Raw genomic sequence first — 6756 nt, forward strand, 5'->3', positions numbered from 1 at the left:
GAGGGTTCCAGTTGATCCGATCAACGGAACAGCCTGCTTATGAAATTAACGTGCAAGTGGCTGAGCACTTCACAGACACATGTACCCTTAACATAGTTCTCGGGGATATTTAGCATGACACAGTGTGACAAGGCTGGCCCTTTGAGTTACAGGCACAACAGAAACAGGAAGAAAGAGTGAGAGAAAGTTGTGGTGAAAGAGTACAGCAGGGTTCGCCACCATCCCCTGTTGGAGCCTCATGGAGCTTTAGGTGTTTTCGCTCAATAAACACTCACAGCGCCTGGTCTGGGAATGGAAACCGTGATCCTATGACTGCGAGTCCGTTGCCCTAACCACTGGGCCATTGCACCTCCACTTAGCAGATTAAAATAGCCATCATGTATCATACTTAACATCAATACATTGTGGAAAAGCAAATTTACTGTGGTATTCATTCAAATACAGTATTTCTTATGAATGTGTTGTGTTTAAAAGTACAAACTATTTCAGTAACAGATGAAGATTGTCCTGCATTTTTTTGTTGTCTACATTCCAATGATGGAGCTTTGTATCTTAGAAACTGGCTCCTTCCTCAAAGAAAGAATTTAAATAATTAAACAGAAGTGAACATACATACATACATACATACATATGCATGCACGTGAACACACACACACACACACACACACACACACACACACACACACACACACACACACACACACACACACATACACACGCATACATACATACATACATACATACATACAATTCTTGTACTCTGGCTATAAATTCCCATTTGTACCTATCATGATAGGTGAATTAGACTATGTACTTACAAATTTACAAAAAAATCTAGAAATACTTAGATTTTCAAAGAAAAAGCAAAAGAAACTAATACAGATTCTCCAAACCCAATCTATTAGTGGATGAGTGAAGATTTGTAAGGCATTCCAAAGATTCTCTATCTGAAATTCTTTAGATGAATAGATACACACAATTGGGTGTGTGCATCAGCAGCTCAACCAACACACCTACACAACTACATATTCACAAATACCAGGAACTCTCTTATCTCAAAATGTCTTGTCACTTTGTTAGCAACCAGACTGAACTCCCTGATGAAGAACTTAAATAAAGCTCAAAGAAAAATCAAAAATAGGGAGCATTGTTTCATTGAAGTTGGATTCAAAACCTTAACTTGAAACGCAGGGTTCTATTCATCTTATACAAAAGGCAATTGATCAATACTATAGAAAATTGGAATACAAAAGATGAGTTTAACAATTCAAAATATCTCTTCTAATGGTGAGGATCTTGAATTGGTATACTCTTTGTGTGTTTGACAAAGATAATACTGAAACTGAGATCAGTGTCTAGTTTTGAGTATTATCAGTAGTAAATAATATTTAACTCCATGGTTGGAAAGCATCTAGCGCTTAACAGCCATCACTCCTATAGAAGCCATAAGAAAGACAAGAGAAAAACATTAGAAAAATACCACCCAGAAAACAGCTTAATAAAATAGTAAAAATGAAGTGAAAGAGAAAATATGTCAGAATAACCTTGTTTGCTTGTCTCTCTTTTTATGAAGTTAATACCATGCTAATTACACTAATACTAATCTCTTCAGTTGTGCCGTCTTCTGTTTACATTGGATGGGATGTTCTTTCTACTCTTTTCACTTTTATCCATCTTTCAATGAAGAATATTTATCACATATAGAGAGACTTAATGCTTCTGTATTTTTACTATCTTTAATAGTAAATGCATTCGCTCTGTTTCAAACACACTTCTTCCCAAAGACATCTTAACTGATATGAGGACACTGCCTTGCAATTCGAAATATTTTATTCTCTAGTAGGAAATATTTTATTCTCTAATATTTATTAGCGCAACTCCTATTCTCAGCTCTTCCTAGTTGTGTAAACCTGATGTTAACTTCCATGCATTGTTCCATCCCATCCCCTTATTCTTACATCTTATAAGCTCCCTTGTGTCTTATAACAGGAAGAAATTTCAACCATGTTTAGTGGTCTGCTACCACAACAGCTCCTTTATAGGATCCAGTTAGCTCAAGACATCATAGGAGGAACCATTTACCGCATTATTTCACACTACTGCTGCCCTCTGGACATACTGTAGCATTATTCATTCACTTTATCAAAATATGCATCATCTAGTACCATTTGGAGGTTGTACCTCACCAATGTCTCTTTCAACTACTACACCTTCTATCCATTAGTTGTGATATCTTTTCTTAATCTTTCTGGTCCTTACATAGTTATTAAGACTAAGTGTATACATGCAGATCACTTGTGGCAGAAATAAATTATTAAATAAATATCAAGACTTAAAACTGTGGATAAATTCTGCTAATGAGGATTTACAGAATATAATAAAAGTAAAGTAACTACATTAAGAACAAGTTGGAATATGTTCAAAGATTTTTATCTGTTAAAGAATAAGGGTTTTTTACATTATGTAAAAGGAGAAAATTTTATGAAGCACACATAGAGTTGATGATGTTGCATGATGGTAAAACATGGGTGATGAGTTGAGATCTGCAGTATCAGGAAGACAAATGATCCAAATGAACTTAATGTGATCCATATGAATTGAGTTTAATTGTAGATTCGTAATGTCAACTCAGAAAAACTGATTGTAAATGAGTTGAGATAAACAGCTTAACATCCTAGTTATTGGCTAATCTATGCTGTTACAAATGTATATTCAGATCTATATGTAAAAATGAATGATTGATATATGAAGTGCAACAAAAGTTTATAAATTGTGGAACATACGCAATGAGGAAGATTTGCCAAATGTTAAGATTGCAACTTAGAATACTGGGATCATATAACTGATGTCAAAAGCTTGAGGTGATAAAATATATGTTACATTGCAAGCTTATCTAGCAAATGATAACATAAAAATATAATGGTAAAACTGAGTGCTGAACTTAGAAAATAATGCTACAGGATTAAAATCCTCATTGAATACTCAAAACAAAAGCAGAAGTAATTGATTGTCTTCTGCTATTCTCCATTCTCAAGACAAGAAAAAGTAAAGTTTGTTATTGAAGTTTGCATTCTAAGGAATAAATCTAATCTGTTATTTAGAAGAGATTTCAGTTTATCTCATAATACAATAAGGATTCCACATTTGTAATTTGCAATAATAACTAAGGCGTTTCACCAGTCAGCCAAATATTTGGTTGTACTTTTATATTTTGAATCAAAGTTTTTACCGTTTCAAATGTATAAATGAATAATTATAAATTCTAATTTTCTAGACAAGTATAGAGAAAAGTGGTAGCTTATAAAATATACATAACACAATGGTAATTTGAGGATATAGCCATAAATTGGAATTGGTCATTTGGCAGCACTGTTGAGAAAGGCAAGAAACACAACAGAAGAGTGAGATAAATATATTAGCACACAAATACTTGAAGTGTAGCAGATATCTATAGCATATAAATTTTATCAGTCTGAGGTGAGATGCTATAAATGTCATTAATGTGAACAATATAGATAAGAGTTATATAAAAATGTAATGTATAATTTCAAGAGTTCAGTTTAAATTTGAAGAACTATGGTTGCAGAGAAAAGAAAATTAAGTTTCAGATGAGCAAAATATTTAAACCTATTCAGCAGAATAAATAGAGGTTAAGTAGATTAAGATTAAATTACAAATACTTAATGAAAAAGACTCATATAATCAGTAATTATAATGCAGATTAATAGAAGAGAATAATATTACAGCTTTATGACCTACTCAGACAGACATCCATTGCTATAACATTGCCTGAAAGAATAACATTGCCATGAAATATTTTTAAAATTATATTCTTTAAAAAAGTCAGACACCAAATAAAACTGTTGTCTCTAAAAGAATTCATTCAGTGAAGGGGACAGAAAAATTGTTCTGCATAGCCACACCATCCAGATGTCCATCATGGAAGACAATGTGAATGGTGTGTCAGGTTAAAATATTGCTGACCTCTGAGCAAAGATACACAATGGCTGGGATCAATGAGGTGATGCTGTTTGATGTTGTCGCCATTCAGAGGCACATTGAAAGTTTTTATCTCTCTATATATAAAGAAACAATAAGATATATTGTGAATAAAGAAACAGAGAGATAATAATAGATATGAATAAAAGGCAACAGGAGAGAATGAAAGAACAACTATTCATACTAAAGAACAATCAAAGAGAGAAAGCTCTTCTTTGACAAGACTATAAAAGTAGAAGTAAGCTAATGTGAGACCCCAAAATTCCAGACCAAATGCTAAAATTAAAGACTTGATTTTGGTAACATAAAATCAATCCTTAACCATTATATTTTTAAATAAGGCCTTTGGATTATCATGTTATATTCATGGCAATAAATTCTGTTAATTTTCTCCAAAACTATTTTTAACTGCAGTTAATCTTTTAGGGTGACAAAACATTTTGTACTAGAATATTGATGAAGATATAGTGAGAGGTGTCAGTCACTTCAACTAGACAATGCTTAATCATTAAGAATTGTGAAATTAAATAACAAAGCAAGAAGGTAATTGCAACTTCAAGGCATGAAGTTAGCATCAAGGAGCAATATTCTCTTTTGTCTCTGGCTGTTCAGAAGATGAAATTAAAGATGATATTGCAATAGATAGGTGTCAATTGTCTCAACTAAACAAAGCTCAGTCATTATGAGCTGCAAAATTAAATAATAAAAGAAAAGAAGCTAATGGCAATTTCAAGCCATGCATACATCACAGAACAATATATACCCTTTCAAAATGAAATTTATTAACAGGCATGATCAAATAGGTAGTATTATCTCCTGGACAATAGTACATTTTCAAATCAAATTAGAAAATGCAGAGCTGAAGCAGACATAAAAGTTTGTATCTGGCAATAATAGTTTCAATATTCTGAAACATGCTTGAATACATTGTAGCCAAAGTAAATCTTTGAGCAAATTATTAATAGTATATCAGCAATTTTTTTTTTTTTTTTGTACCTTTGTAGACAGTTTAAGTCTTTCTAACTAAAATATTACTTGCAGGAATGTTAAATTATTATTAGCGGGTAAAACTTATAAGTATGATGGGTATATTGAGAAAGAGCTAATAACCAGTTCACTAAATATAGGGAAAAAAGAATACAAACAAGATCACAGCAAATTTATAATAGCCTTTACTTGATTATCATGCAACATGCAACTTGGATTAATTGCAGAGCAAAGAAAGATATTCTAAAGTTAAAGAGCATGGGTTAATTTGCTTCTTTTTGTTTTAGTTTTCATCAGAGGTGAAATGTCAATGATAACCTGACCCCAGTAATAACCTTATTAAGGATATTGCCCTTGAAGTCAATGAACGGTATTAAAATACTAGAAACAGTGGAACCAGACAAATATGATCTTTCTATGAATGTTTGCATTAAAGGGTTACATCACTTTTAAATATACCTGGCCTAACTGTGCAAGTACTTTGCAAACTACACTGAGAAGATAGCATTTACTCAGGTTAAAGGGCAATTCATCTTTTATGGCTTTGAGTATCTGTCTTGCAACATACTTTTAAGGTAATTCATATATTTGTCTTCTATAATTTATATAAATTATGAAAGAAGTATTTATATCATACATCGGTATGATATATTACTACATTTTTATGTTTGATTGTGCATATGTGTGTGTGCATATGTGTGTGTGCATGTGTGTGTGTGTGTGCGTGTGTGTGTGTGTGTGTGCGGGCGTGTGTGTGTGTGTGTGTGTGTGTGTAACAATGATGAAGAAAATATTATAATTATAACTGAATTTTAGAAATGATAAACTACTGATCATGATACATTGCTGTAGTTAAATATATTCATTTTATGTTTTGAGTTTTTTGCTTCATCTTTCATCACTCCAAGCAGGATGTAAAAGAAAAAGGTACCCGTAAGATCTATCTATCTAAAATCTATAAATTTATAGCCTGAAAATCCACGAATGTATAGTAATGTGTTTCCATAACTAAATAATTTGGTGGCACTTGTTTCCTCTCCAAATATAGTTACTAATTTCCCCACAAGTTCTAATTTTATTCTGCTGGATCCCCGTGCATCTTCCTCTTATGGTAACCTGGTTATGTTATGTCGTGGTTTCTAACCATAAACCATCCAGCCATGAGGTTATAGTGGGTTACAGGTAGCAATACCAGATACAATCTGACCTGACCATACTCCAGAAACATACTAGAAAACAATTTAATTTACTCTTTCTCTACAAATCTGTAATTTTGTGGCACAGTTACAATTCATTGATGCCAGAAATGGTAGAAGGCCAGATAACAAATATTGCAGTATCTAGTTATGGCCCTTTTCTACATACAGGGCTCAAATTCTATGTCATGCCATATTTCCACTATAGTGAGAATGGGTTAAATGTCATCTCTGCTGGACTCCAGATATGTTGTTGTTGTTGGCACTCCATCGCTTACGACTTCGAGGGTTCCAGTTGAGCCACAGACACATGTACCCTTAACGTAGTTCTCGGGATATTCAGCATGACACAGTGTGACAAGGCTGACCCTTTGAATTACAGGCACAGCAGAAACCGGAAGTAAGAGTGAGAGAAAGTTGTAGTGGAAAAGTACAGCAGGGTTTGCCACCAGCCCCTGCCAGAGCCTCATGGAGCTTTAGGTGTTTTCCCTCAATAAACACTCACAACGCCTGGTCTGGGAATCGAAACTGCGATCTTATGACCGCAAGTCCACTGCCCTAACCACTGGGCCAT

Source organism: Octopus bimaculoides, chromosome 3 (assembly GCF_001194135.2).
Source record: "Octopus bimaculoides isolate UCB-OBI-ISO-001 chromosome 3, ASM119413v2, whole genome shotgun sequence".
Lineage (NCBI taxonomy): Eukaryota > Metazoa > Mollusca > Cephalopoda > Octopoda > Octopodidae > Octopus > Octopus bimaculoides.